Here is a 14,901-nt window from a genome sequence, read left to right as displayed (position 1 = left end):
AAGTCCGAGGTCAAAAGTCCGTGAAGAGCCATAAGCGAAGCATCGGCTCCTTCAGGTGACCCTTTCCCACATGAGGCGGACTAGACGTATATCTTTTTGGTCAGAGTGCACTGGCCGGTCCGTGACCATATCGCTCCAGGCATTAATGTCTGTGCATGGCTTCGACCGAATCACTGCCTGTGTTCTAATGTAGTGAACCTTGTAATGCGTGGTTGCCGCATCAATGCCAGTGGTCGAACCACACATGAGTTCATGAAAGCCCAACAAATGTTTTGAATCCTTAAAGCCATACGTTGGTTGGGTACACATGCCTGAGCCCTCCCAAATGCGCATAGGGTCACAAGCAGTTGCCGTTGCGGAATTAAAGGAAAGCAGCAAGGACAACTCCATACTTTTTGTTGAAACCGAACCTGGTCCCTCAGGATCCCTGATATCTTCAGGTCCATCTTGACCCTGGCGCAAACACTCCGACGTACTATATTTAGCCTGTTTGAAGTGTTCAGTTCTAACTTCATTCTTAACCATGCTTATGCATGGTAGCTTTGAACCTTGCACAAACCAGTCATCGCCTACGCCAGGCCCACGCAGCACTCGTTTATATACGGAAGCAATCTGCTTCTTGTCTTGTGACCTAACAGTATCTTTGCCTACAATGGCGTGGTCAGAAGTCGTCTCTCCTTGAGACCGTTTTCTCTCGCCAAGGCCTGAGGCCATGTCGGAGGGAACCCTAGGGTCGCCGCTGCACTGCTGTGCTGCATCCTCAACCGCGGATCTTGTCCCCTCGGAGCAAGCATCCGCGAGTGCCTTGATGCGAACGCGTACCCTGCGAAGTTCCTCCTCCAGGCGTGCCCTCTCAGCTGCCTGTTCTGCCATTCGCCTGTCGCGCTCCCTCTGAGCTTTCTCGCATATCAGCAACCATCTCTCTTGCACCCACCTGTGCAAGTCTGCCCCATGCAAACCCAATCGCTGGGCCACGGTGGCTAAGTCAAACAGACTAATTTCTGGCTGTTTCTTGCCCAGATATGCGCCTTCCGCCTCTGCGACTTTTAGCCGCAGTTGTAAATTATTCTCCTCCAATGCAAGTTACTCGCTCCTAGCATTGCGCTCCGCTGCCCACTCTTCTCGCGCACGCGCCTCCTGTTCGTTCAACCATGCCCTCAACTCCGCACCTTCTAGGCCCATGCGTTCGGCTAACGCTAACAAGTCTCTTGTGTTAGCCATAGTTCCTAACCTCTAGAATAAGGATCCAAACGAACGGCTTTGTCCTGTCGCGGACGCCAATTTGTGATGACCCACTTATGGGGGCAAAGGTTCGGGTACTCAATGTTTTAGCGGTTCTCTTAGGCGGAGCCTCCGAGAACCCAATTGAGGACAAAGCCGTTGGTTTGGACGCACACACAAAGACTTTTAATCAAAAATAAAAAGGCATAAAGCAAATAGGACGAAACAGAAAGCATGCAAAAAAATAAACATTCAAGAAAACACTGCGGTAAGGAACACACTTGGGGCTTTAACGAGGGCGCGAGTCCGGGCTTGCCACGAGGGCGGGGACGCGTCGCAGTATCGACACGGCAACGCGGCGACAAGCTGGCAGAAGGGGTGGCGCCGGTCTCACCAAAGGTTGCGGCGTAGGCTGACTGACCGGGCGCCGGGAGCGCGCCAGCTCTGGCGAGGCGAGGTAACGCTGACGGCTTTGTGACAGGAGTGGACGGCGGCGGCGTTCTGGCCGGGCAGAGAGCTCGGGCCCGTAGCCCGACTGCTCCCCTCTCGCCCACGGGCACGGAAGCTCGAACGCCGGCCTCGGGCAGCAGGCGGCACGGCAGACGGGGGTGGCGTTCTGGCCGGGCAGCTGGCGTAGAACTCGGGCCCGAAGTCCGACTGTTCCCGTCCTGCCCACTGGCGCAAAAGCTCACCGGCCTTGAGGAGCCGACGGCACGCTCAGGTAGACGGGCGACGCACAGGAACAGGTTGGCAGGAGGCCCCGGGCGGGTGAAGTCCTGGTGGGCTCGGGTCCGGAACCTGACGGCCCGTCTTCAACGCCCGCTCCGGTGGTTGACCTCCTCCTGCCGTCGTTTCCTGGGACGATCCTGGCGTCTCCCCGGCGTCTCCCTGCGTGTCCTCTTGCGTGTCGCCCCCGTTCTGCCAGCGCACCACGCTTTTTGTCGTGGTCTGGCCGATTTGGCATTTACTGATTGGCTGCCCGACGCCCCGTGGTCTTTTCTCATTGGTTGCTTTTTTCCTTTTGTTGTCTTTCCTGCGCCGCGCGTTCACGTGCCGGGCGCTCTTCGGCGTCGTCGTTTTTCCTCCTTCCAGCTCGGCGCGCGTGCACTCAGCGTCGTCTGCTCTCGACCGTCCCGAGCCCCGCACCACGTCGCGCACCACACATCACATATAAGCCCCTTTTTTAACAAGTTTTCTGAAGAAAAACTGCCGCTCAGTGCGCGACATAGTTCACAACAGTACAGTCATTGTCCGTTCACAAGAACGCACTGTAATATTTCATGCACAATTTACACAGTTGCACAATTCACTGAGCGTACAGATCAAAGACCATTAAGGGAAAAGACACTAACTCACAAACACCACAACAACTCTAAAGAATAAAAACTGTAGCACCAGAGGCTATCACACCACACTCTATAAACAATCAAGTTGAAGTCACCAAGTCCGAGGTCAAAAGTCCGTGAAGAGCCATAAGCGAAGCATCGGCTCCTTCAGGTGACCCTTTCCCACATGAGGCAGACTAGACGTATATCTTTTTGGTCAGAGTGCACTGGCCGGTCCGTGACCATATCGCTCCAGGCATTAATGTCTGTGCATGGCTTCGACCGAATCACTGCCTGTGTTCTAATGTAGTGAACCTTGTAATGCGTGGTTGCCGCATCAATGCCAGTGGTCGAACCACACATGAGTTCATGAAAGCCCAACAAATGTTTTGAATCCTTAAAGCCATACGTTGGTTGGGTACACATGCCTGAGCCCTCCCAAATGCGCATAGGGTCACAAGCAGTTGCCCTTGCGGAATTGAAGGAAAGCAGCAAGGACAACTCCATACTTTTTGTTGAAACCGAACCTGGTCCCTCAGGATCCCTGATATCTTCAGGTCCATCTTGACCCTGGCGCAAACACTCCGACGTACTATATTTAGCCTGTTTGAAGTGTTCAGTTCTAACTTCATTCCTATCCATGCTTATGCATGGTAGCTTTGAACCTTGCACAAACCAGTCATCGCCTACGCCAGGCCCACGCAGCACTCGTTTATATACGGAAGCAATCTGCTTCTTGTCTTGTGACCTAACAGTATCTTTGCCTACAATGGCGTGGTCAGAAGTCGTCTCTCCTTGAGACCGTTTTCTCTCGCCAAGGCCTGAGGCCATGTCGGAGGGAACCCTAGGGTCGCCGCTGCACTGCTGTGCTGCATCCTCAACCGCGGATCTTGTCCCCTCGGAGCAAGCATCCGCGAGTGCCTTGATGCGAACGCGTACCCTGCGAAGTTCCTCCTCCAGGCGTGCCCTCTCAGCTGCCTGTTCTGCCATTCGCCTGTCGCGCTCCCTCTGAGCTTTCTCGCATATCAGCAACCATCTCTCTTGCACCCACCTGTGCAAGTCTGCCCCATGCAAACCCAACCGCTGGGCCACGGTGGCTAAGTCAAACAGACTAATTTCTGGCTGTTTCTTGCCCAGATATGCGCCTTCCGCCTCTGCGACTTTTAGCCGCAGTTGTAAATTATTCTCCTCCAATGCAAGTTGCTCGCTCCTAGCACTGCGCTCCGCTGCCCGCTCTTCTCGCGCACGCGCCTCCTGTTCGTTCAACCATGCCCTCAACTCCGCACCTTCTAGGCCCATGCGTTCGGCTAACGCTAACAAGTCTCTTGTGTTAGCCATAGTTCCTAACCTCTAGAAGAAGGATCCAAACGAACGGCTTTGTCCTGTCGCGGACGCCAATTTGTGATGACCAACTTATGGGGGCAAAGGTTCGGGTACTCAATGTTTTAGCGGTTCTCTTAGGCGGAGCCTCCGAGAACCCAATTGAGGACAAAGCCGTTGGTTTGGACGCACACACAAAGACTTTTAATCAAAAATAAAAAGGCATAAAGCAAATAGGACGAAACAGAAAGCATGCAAAAAAAATAAACATTCAAGAAAACACTGCGGTAAGGAACACACTTGGGGCTTTAACGAGGGCGCGAGTCCGGGCTTGCCACGAGGGCGGGGACGCGTCGCAGTCTCGACACGGCAACGCGGCGACAAGCTGGCAGAAGGGGTGGCGCCGGTCTCACCAAAGGTTGCGGCGTAGGCTGACTGACCGGGCGCCGGGAGCGCGCCAGCTCTGGCGAGGCGAGGTAACGCTGACGGCTTTGTGGCAGGAGTGGACGGCGGCGGCGTTCTGGCCGGGCAGAGAGCTCGGGCCCGTAGCCCGACTGCTCCCCTCTCGCCCACGGGCACGGAAGCTCGAACGCCGGCCTCGGGCAGCAGGCGGCACGGCAGACGGGGGTGGCGTTCTGGCCGGGCAGCTGGCGTAGAACTCGGGCCCGAAGTCCGACTGTTCCCGTCCTGCCCACTGGCGCAAAAGCTCACCGGCCTTGAGGAGCCGACGGCACGCTCAGGTAGACGGGCGACGCACAGGAACAGGTTGGCAGGAGGCCCCGGGCGGGTGAAGTCCTGGTGGGCTCGGGTCCGGAACCTGACGGCCCCTCTTCAACGCCCGCTCCGGTGGTTGACCTCCTCCTGCCGTCGTTTCCTGGGACGATCTGGCGTCTCCCCGGCGTCTCCCTGCGTGTCCTCTTGCGTGTCGCCCCCGTTCTGCCAGCGCACCACGCTTTTTGTCGTGGCCTGGCCGATTTGGCATTTACTGATTTATTGCCCGACGCCCCGTGGTCTTTTCTCATTGGTTGCTTTTTTCCTTTTGTTGTCTTTCCTGCGCCGCGCGTTCACGTGCCGGGCGCTCTTCGGCGTCGTCATTTTTCCTCCTTCCAGCTCGGCGCGCGTGCACTCAGCGTCGTCTGCTCTCGACCGTCCCGAGCCCCGCACCACGTCGCGCACCACACATCACATATAAGCCCCTTTTTTAACAAGTTTTCTGAAGAAAAACTGCCGCTCAGTGCGCGACATAGTTCACAACAGTACAGTCATTGTCCGTTCACAAGAACGCACTGTAATATTTCATGCACAATTTACACAGTTGCACAATTCACTGAGCGTACAGATCAAAGACCATTAATGGAAAAGACACTAACTCACAAGCACCACAACAACTCTAAAGAATAAAAACTGTAGCACCAGAGGCTATCACACCACACTCTATAAACAATCAAGTTGAAGTCACCAAGTCCGAGGTCAAAAGTCCGTGAAGAGCCATAAGCGAAGCATCGGCTCCTTCAGGTGACCCTTTCCCACATGAGGCGGACTAGACGTATATCTTTTTGGTCAGAGTGCACTGGCCGGTCCGTGACCATATCGCTCCAGGCATTAATGTCTGTGCATGGCTTCGACCGAATCACTGCCTGTGTTCTAATGTAGTGAACCTTGTAATGCGTGGTTGCCGCATCAATGCCAGTGGTCGAACCACACATGAGTTCATGAAAGCCCAACAAATGTTTTGAATCCTTAAAGCCATACGTTGGTTGGGTACACATGCCTGAGCCCTCCCAAATGCGCATAGGGTCACAAGCAGTTGCCGTTGCGGAATTAAAGGAAAGCAGCAAGGACAACTCCATACTTTTTGTTGAAACCGAACCTGGTCCCTCAGGATCCCTGATATCTTCAGGTCCATCTTGACCCTGGCGCAAACACTCCGACCCACTATATTTAGCCTGTTTGAAGTGTTCAGTTCTAACTTCATTCTTAACCATGCTTATGCATGGTAGCTTTGAACCTTGCACAAACCAGTCATCGCCTACGCCAGGCCCACGCAGCACTCGTTTATATACGGAAGCAATCTGCTTCTTGTCTTGTGACCTAACAGTATCTTTGCCTACAATGGCGTGGTCAGAAGTCGTCTCTCCTTGAGACCGTTTTCTCTCGCCAAGGCCTGAGGCCATGTCGGAGGGAACCCTAGGGTCGCCGCTGCACTGCTGTGCTGCATCCTCAACCGCGGATCTTGTCCCCTCGGAGCAAGCATCCGCGAGTGCCTTGATGCGAACGCGTACCCTGCGAAGTTCCTCCTCCAGGCGTGCCCTCTCAGCTGCCTGTTCTGCCATTCGCCTGTCGCGCTCCCTCTGAGCTTTCTCGCATATCAGCAACCATCTCTCTTGCACCCACCTGTGCAAGTCTGCCCCATGCAAACCCAATCGCTGGGCCACGGTGGCTAAGTCAAACAGACTAATTTCTGGCTGTTTCTTGCCCAGATATGCGCCTTCCGCCTCTGCGACTTTTAGCCGCAGTTGTAAATTATTCTCCTCCAATGCAAGTTACTCGCTCCTAGCATTGCGCTCCGCTGCCCACTCTTCTCGCGCACGCGCCTCCTGTTCGTTCAACCATGCCCTCAACTCCGCACCTTCTAGGCCCATGCGTTCGGCTAACGCTAACAAGTCTCTTGTGTTAGCCATAGTTCCTAACCTCTAGAAGAAGGATCCAAACGAACGGCTTTGTCCTGTCGCGGACGCCAATTTGTGATGACCCACTTATGGGGGCAAAGGTTCGGGTACTCAATGTTTTAGCGGTTCTCTTAGGCGGAGCCTCCGAGAACCCAATTGAGGACAAAGCCGTTGGTTTGGACGCACACACAAAGACTTTTAATCAAAAATAAAAAGGCATAAAGCAAATAGGACGAAACAGAAAGCATGCAAAAAAATAAACATTCAAGAAAACACTGCGGTAAGGAACACACTTGGGGCTTTAACGAGGGCGCGAGTCCGGGCTTGCCACGAGGGCGGGGACGCGTCGCAGTTTTGACACGGCAACGCGGCGACAAGCTGGCAGAAGGGGTGGCGCCGGTCTCACCAAAGGTTGCGGCGTAGGCTGACTGACCGGGCGCCGGGAGCGCGCCAGCTCTGGCGAGGCGAGGTAACGCTGACGGCTTTGTGGCAGGAGTGGACGGCGGCGGCGTTCTGGCCGGGCAGAGAGCTCGGGCCCGTAGCCCGACTGCTCCCCTCTCGCCCACGGGCACGGAAGCTCGAACGCCGGCCTCGGGCAGCAGGCGGCACGGCAGACGGGGGTGGCGTTCTGGCCGGGCAGCTGGCGTAGAACTCGGGCCCGAAGTCCGACTGTTCCCGTCCTGCCCACCGGCGCAAAAGCTCACCGGCCTTGAGGAGCCGACGGCACGCTCAGGTAGACGGGCGACGCACAGGAACAGGTTGGCAGGAGGCCCCGGGCGGGTGAAGTCCTGGTGGGCTCGGGTCCGGAACCTGACGGCCCCTCTTCAACGCCCGCTCCGGTGGTTGACCTCCTCCTGCCGTCGTTTCCTGGGACGATCCTGGCGTCTCCCCGGCGTCTCCCTGCGTGTCCTCTTGCGTGTCGCCCCCGTTCTGCCAGCGCACCACGCTTTTTGTCGTGGCCTGGCCGATTTGGCATTTACTGATTTATTGCCCGACGCCCCGTGGTCTTTTCTCATTGGTTGCTTTTTTCCTTTTGTTGTCTTTCCTGCGCCGCGCGTTCACGTGCCGGGCGCTCTTCGGCGTCGTCATTTTTCCTCCTTCCAGCTCGGCGCGCGTGCACTCAGCGTCGTCTGCTCTCGACCGTCCCGAGCCCCGCACCACGTCGCGCACCACACATCACATATAAGCCCCTTTTTTAACAAGTTTTCTGAAGAAAAACTGCCGCTCAGTGCGCGACATAGTTCACAACAGTACAGTCATTGTCCGTTCACAAGAACGCACTGTAATATTTCATGCACAATTTACACAGTTGCACAATTCACTGAGCGTACAGATCAAAGACCATTAATGGAAAAGACACTAACTCACAAGCACCACAACAACTCTAAAGAATAAAAACTGTAGCACCAGAGGCTATCACACCACACTCTATAAACAATCAAGTTGAAGTCACCAAGTCCGAGGTCAAAAGTCCGTGAAGAGCCATAAGCGAAGCATCGGCTCCTTCAGGTGACCCTTTCCCACATGAGGCGGACTAGACGTATATCTTTTTGGTCAGAGTGCACTGGCCGGTCCGTGACCATATCGCTCCAGGCATTAATGTCTGTGCATGGCTTCGACCGAATCACTGCCTGTGTTCTAATGTAGTGAACCTTGTAATGCGTGGTTGCCGCATCAATGCCAGTGGTCGAACCACACATGAGTTCATGAAAGCCCAACAAATGTTTTGAATCCTTAAAGCCATACGTTGGTTGGGTACACATGCCTGAGCCCTCCCAAATGCGCATAGGGTCACAAGCAGTTGCCGTTGCGGAATTAAAGGAAAGCAGCAAGGACAACTCCATACTTTTTGTTGAAACCGAACCTGGTCCCTCAGGATCCCTGATATCTTCAGGTCCATCTTGACCCTGGCGCAAACACTCCGACCCACTATATTTAGCCTGTTTGAAGTGTTCAGTTCTAACTTCATTCTTAACCATGCTTATGCATGGTAGCTTTGAACCTTGCACAAACCAGTCATCGCCTACGCCAGGCCCACGCAGCACTCGTTTATATACGGAAGCAATCTGCTTCTTGTCTTGTGACCTAACAGTATCTTTGCCTACAATGGCGTGGTCAGAAGTCGTCTCTCCTTGAGACCGTTTTCTCTCGCCAAGGCCTGAGGCCATGTCGGAGGGAACCCTAGGGTCGCCGCTGCACTGCTGTGCTGCATCCTCAACCGCGGATCTTGTCCCCTCGGAGCAAGCATCCGCGAGTGCCTTGATGCGAACGCGTACCCTGCGAAGTTCCTCCTCCAGGCGTGCCCTCTCAGCTGCCTGTTCTGCCATTCGCCTGTCGCGCTCCCTCTGAGCTTTCTCGCATATCAGCAACCATCTCTCTTGCACCCACCTGTGCAAGTCTGCCCCATGCAAACCCAATCGCTGGGCCACGGTGGCTAAGTCAAACAGACTAATTTCTGGCTGTTTCTTGCCCAGATATGCGCCTTCCGCCTCTGCGACTTTTAGCCGCAGTTGTAAATTATTCTCCTCCAATGCAAGTTACTCGCTCCTAGCATTGCGCTCCGCTGCCCACTCTTCTCGCGCACGCGCCTCCTGTTCGTTCAACCATGCCCTCAACTCCGCACCTTCTAGGCCCATGCGTTCGGCTAACGCTAACAAGTCTCTTGTGTTAGCCATAGTTCCTAACCTCTAGAAGAAGGATCCAAACGAACGGCTTTGTCCTGTCGCGGACGCCAATTTGTGATGACCCACTTATGGGGGCAAAGGTTCGGGTACTCAATGTTTTAGCGGTTCTCTTAGGCGGAGCCTCCGAGAACCCAATTGAGGACAAAGCCGTTGGTTTGGACGCACACACAAAGACTTTTAATCAAAAATAAAAAGGCATAAAGCAAATAGGACGAAACAGAAAGCATGCAAAAAAATAAACATTCAAGAAAACACTGCGGTAAGGAACACACTTGGGGCTTTAACGAGGGCGCGAGTCCGGGCTTGCCACGAGGGCGGGGACGCGTCGCAGTCTCGACACGGCAACGCGGCGACAAGCTGGCAGAAGGGGTGGCGCCGGTCTCACCAAAGGTTGCGGCGTAGGCTGACTGACCGGGCGCCGGGAGCGCGCCAGCTCTGGCGAGTCGAGGTAACGCTGACGGCTTTGTGACAGGAGTGGACGGCGGCGGCGTTCTGGCCGGGCAGAGAGCTCGGGCCCGTAGCCCGACTGCTCCCCTCTCGCCCACGGGCACGGAAGCTCGAACGCCGGCCTCGGGCAGCAGGCGGCACGGCAGACGGGGGTGGCGTTCTGGCCGGGCAGCTGGCGTAGAACTCGGGCCCGAAGTCCGACTGTTCCCGTCCTGCCCACTGGCGCAAAAGCTCACCGGCCTTGAGGAGCCGACGGCACGCTCAGGTAGACGGGCGACGCACAGGAACAGGTTGGCAGGAGGCCCCGGGCGGGTGAAGTCCTGGTGGGCTCGGGTCCGGAACCTGACGGCCCGTCTTCAACGCCCGCTCCGGTGGTTGACCTCCTCCTGCCGTCGTTTCCTGGGACGATCCTGGCGTCTCCCCGGCGTCTCCCTGCGTGTCCTCTTGCGTGTCGCCCCCGTTCTGCCAGCGCACCACGCTTTTTGTCGTGGTCTGGCCGATTTGGCATTTACTGATTGGCTGCCCGACGCCCCGTGGTCTTTTCTCATTGGTTGCTTTTTTCCTTTTGTTGTCTTTCCTGCGCCGCGCGTTCACGTGCCGGGCGCTCTTCGGCGTCGTCGTTTTTCCTCCTTCCAGCTCGGCGCGCGTGCACTCAGCGTCGTCTGCTCTCGACCGTCCCGAGCCCCGCACCACGTCGCGCACCACACATCACAGATGTCCAGTTGGTTGGTTGGTTGGTTGAAGGTTTATTTCCGCAACTGGTGTTGCGAGGACAGCCAGGGAAAAAGCTGTATAGACAGCTTGAGAGGTCCTGGCTTCCTCTTACAGTGCAGCATTGACGGCGGCGGAGTTCTAAGTTCTAAGTTCTAAGCCGGTGACCTCGTCCTCCTTTGGACTCCTTCACGGCGTGTGGGTCTCTTGGAAAAACTGCTCTCCCAGTACTCTGGCCCTTACCGCGCCGTCCGACAGCACAGTGATGCGACTGTAGTAGCTGCGGCCGATGCTTCTCTGTCGTTCATGTCAACTGATATCGTCCACGTAGGTCGCCTCAGGCCCTATCATACGGCCGCCGTCTAGAAGGCGCCAAGTCGGTGCTTTCGCCCGCCAGGGGTTATGTCATGGTGCCATGAGCGGGACAAAGACCACGATCACCAACAAGACGAAAGAGACGACGTAGAGACCATATCTTCTGCGGAATAAACATGGTCCCATTTAAACATACATCTCTGCCAGTTTCATTTTAATCAGCAACTGTGCTAACCGCAAATTAGGATACTTACGACCTAACTTCAATAAAGCTCCACCTCCCCTCAAAGTGCTACTGTACGAAACACGTGTGCGCTCGAAGTTAGAATACGCCGCTGCAATCTGGAACCTTCATCATGCAAATTTAATTAGGTCTCAAGAATTATTTCAGAATAACGCCACGCGTTTCATTCTTTCCAATTATTATCGTACAACAAGTATAACAGCAATAAAACAGGCTCTATCATTGCCATTTCTGTCACTGTGTCGCAAGTATTTCAGCATTTGCCTCTTTCATAAGGTCTTTTTCATTCGTCACTACGTACTGAGCTTATCACGCCACCCACTTATCGCTTATAGATAAGGACATAGATAAAGGCATTTTATGTAACACAAACATTTTCTTTTCCTTTCATATCGCACAAATCAAGCGATTCGAACCACCTACCTGATGTCATTTTTTCCATTAATGATCATCCTATTTTTTTCCATTCTTTATCTGCGCACCTGCATTGCGATCGTCATCATCAACATCAGCCTGGCTACGTCCACTGCAGGGCAAAGTACTCTCCCATACTTCTCCAACTACCACGGTCATGTACTAATTGTGGCCATGTCGTCCCTGCAAACTTCTTAATCTCATCCACCCACAAAACTTTCTGCCGCCCCCTGCTACGCTTCCCATTCCTTGGAATCCAGTCCGTAACCCTTAATGACCATCGGTTATCATCCCTCCTCATTACATGTACTGCCCATGCCATTTTTTTCTTGGTTTCAACTAAGATGTCACTAACTCGCGTTTGTTCCCTCACCCAATCTGCTCTTTTCCCTTAACGTTACACCCATCATTCTTCTTTCCATAGGTCGTTGCGTCGTGCTCAATTTAAGTAGAACCCTTTTCGTAAGCCTCCAGGTTTCAGCCCCGTACGTGAGTACTGGTAAGACACAGCTGTTTACACTTTTTTCATGAGGGATCACGGCAACCTGCTGTTCATGATCTGGGAATGCCTGCCAAACGCACACCAGCCCATTCTTATTCTTATTTCAGTATCATGATCCGTATCCGCGGTCACTACCTGCCCTAAGTATATGTATTCCCTTACCACTCCTAGTGCCTCGCTACCTATTGTAAACTCCTTTTCTCTTCCGAGACTGTTAAACATTACTTTAGTTTTCTGCAGATTAATTTTTAGACCCACCCTTCTGCTTTGCCTCTCCAGGTCAGTGAGCATGCATTGTAATTGGTTCTCTGAGTTACTAAGGATGGCATTGTCGTCAGCGAATCGCAAGTTACTAAGGTATTTTCCATTAACTCTTATATCTCTGGTCTTTGAATACCTCCTGTAAACACGTTGTGAATAGCATTGGAGAGATCGTATCTCCCTGCCTGAAGCCTTCCTTTATTTGGATTTTGTTACTCTCTTTATCGAGGAGTACGGTGGCTGTGGAGCCGCTATAGATATATTTCAGCATGTTTACATACGGCTCATCTACACCCTGATTCCGTAATGCCTCCATGACTGCTGAGGTTTCGACAGAATCAAACGCTTTCTTGTAATCAATGAAAGTATATATAAGGGTTGGTTATATTCCGCACATTTCTCTATCACCTGATTGATAGTGTGAATATGATCTATTGTTGAGTAGCCTTTACGGAATCATGCCTGGTCCTTTGGTTTACAGAAGTCTAAGGTGTTCCTGATTGTGTTTGCGATTACCTTAATAAATACTTTGTAATCAACGGACAGTAAGCTGATCGGTCTATAATTTTTCAAGTCTTTCCCGTCCCCTTTCTTATGGATTAGGTTTATGTTAGCGTTCTTCCAAGATTCCGGTGCACTCGAGGTCGTGAGGCATTGCGTATAAAGGGTGGCCAGTTTTTCTAAAACAATCTGCCCGCATCCTTCAACAAATCTGCTATTACCTGATCCTCCCCAGCTGCCTTCCCCCTTTGCATAGCTCTCAAGGCTTTCTTTATTTCTTCCGACGTTACATGTGGTATTTGAAATTCAACGAAACTATTCTATCTTCCATTCTCGTTGTGGGTGCCACTGGTACTGTATAAATCTCTATTCAACTCCTCAGCTACTTTCATTCTCATTCAGCCACTCATTCATATTAGTAATGATGTTGCCAGCTTTGTCTCCTAACGCATGCATCTGATTCTTGCCTATTCCTAGTTTCTTCTTCACTGCATTTAGGCGTGCTCCGTTCCTGAGAGCATGTTCAATGCTATTCATACTATACTTCCCTATGTCACCGGTCTTACGCTTGTTGATTCTCTCGGAAAGTTCTGCCCGTTCTATTCTAGCTGTTGGGTTAGAGGCTTTCATACATTGGCATTTCTTGATCAGATCAGAATATTGATAATACAACTACCTCCAAGCATGCTTTTGAAGCACATAACATTGTCCGGGTCAACCATTTGTATCACTTTAAGTTGTTACAAAAAAATGTATTTTTCGGCGGCATCCATTGCCGATATTTATTCGACTCTGGCATCTTTGGACCTGCCTGCGTCATGCTAACATACACACAAGAACTATTAATACATGGAATATACCACATTTTCGTACTAACTATAAATTAAAGTGTTGTCTTACAACCTGGTCCATGTTTTAACACATTTAAACACACAATAGGATATACCAAAGCTGAGCTGCGGAAATATTTTGTTGAAATGTGATTTTGTGTCTTTTATGTTTTGCTTCATTATTCCTATTTAATTCTAAACATTTGTATGACCATTTGAGCGTTTCTATTTTCGGTAATTTGTTTGCAATAGATTTTTACACTCTGTATGTATAACTGGTGAATGTTTTCTCTTTATTGACTGTAATTATTGTATGTGTGTCTGATTTCTGTACCACTCGTCTGCTCCTGCTTGTAGGGGTTTACTGGACATAGTCAAGCTGCTTATGCAGCTTTTTGCCAGAAAACCCTCCAGTTGAACCTGGAATATAAACCTACTTACTTACTTACTTCCTTACCACCCTTCGTCTCTTGCGATAGCTTACTGGTATCTTGTCTAACGGAGTTACCACCGACTTCTATTGCACACTCCTTAATGATGCCCATAAGGTTGTCGTTCATTGCTTCAACACTAAGGTCCTCTTCCTGAGTTAAAGCCGAATACCTGTTACGTAGCTTGATGCGGAATTCCTCTATTTTCCTTCTTACCGCTAACTCACTGATCGGCTTCTTATGTACCAGTTTCTTCCGTTCCCTCCTCAAGTCTAGGCTAATTCGAGCCCTGACAGCCACGTTCCTTTATTTTTCAAAAAATAAATTGTTAACCGATACTTTAATCATTTATTAATGATCAGTTTAAATTATGCACTGATTCGATAGTGGTAAAACTGGCGGATGCTGATCACACCCGGATAGCGAAAGAAATTAGCATTTGCTTCACCGCAGCACTAACAAAGCACCCTCTGGCTTGACTACGAGTTGTGCAGACAATTAGTGAATACTGCCTTTTTCTCTATTTTAATACGTCATATCTTAGACGCCCGTACTGGGCATTTCCATTGTCTTTGGCCAGCTAAACTAGGCAACCACTTCATATTTCTTTAAAAATAGCGCAGTTTACGCCAGATGGGTGCGTGCATAGTTGAAATAGTATCGGTTATTTACGGCATTATGGAAGTGCTACACTCATATTTTAAGGCGTCTTTAGATAACGAGGTGTGACACTGGCTTTCATTGTCGAGGAAATGAGGTTCAAGCGTGCATACTTTGCAAAATCATATGCGCGCCATGTTTTAAGCTGTGTGTTAAGAGGAAGCTTCAGCTCAGGTGCTCCTATTTAAATACACGTAAAAGGAGAATTCGTTTTTTTTTTCGGCAACCACTGCACCAAATTTGACGAGGTTTGTTGCATTAAAAAGAAAAGAACTTAATATATAGTGACTATTGGTTTTGAATTTTTAAGTTAGGCTGTAAATTATTTTGTCAAAATTGACATGATTGAAAATTTTCAGAAAACAG

This window comes from Dermacentor variabilis, chromosome 9, assembly GCF_050947875.1.
Source record: "Dermacentor variabilis isolate Ectoservices chromosome 9, ASM5094787v1, whole genome shotgun sequence".
NCBI lineage: Eukaryota > Metazoa > Arthropoda > Arachnida > Ixodida > Ixodidae > Dermacentor > Dermacentor variabilis.
The sequence above is the reverse complement of the archived record's forward strand: the minus strand, read 5'-3'. Positions refer to the sequence as shown.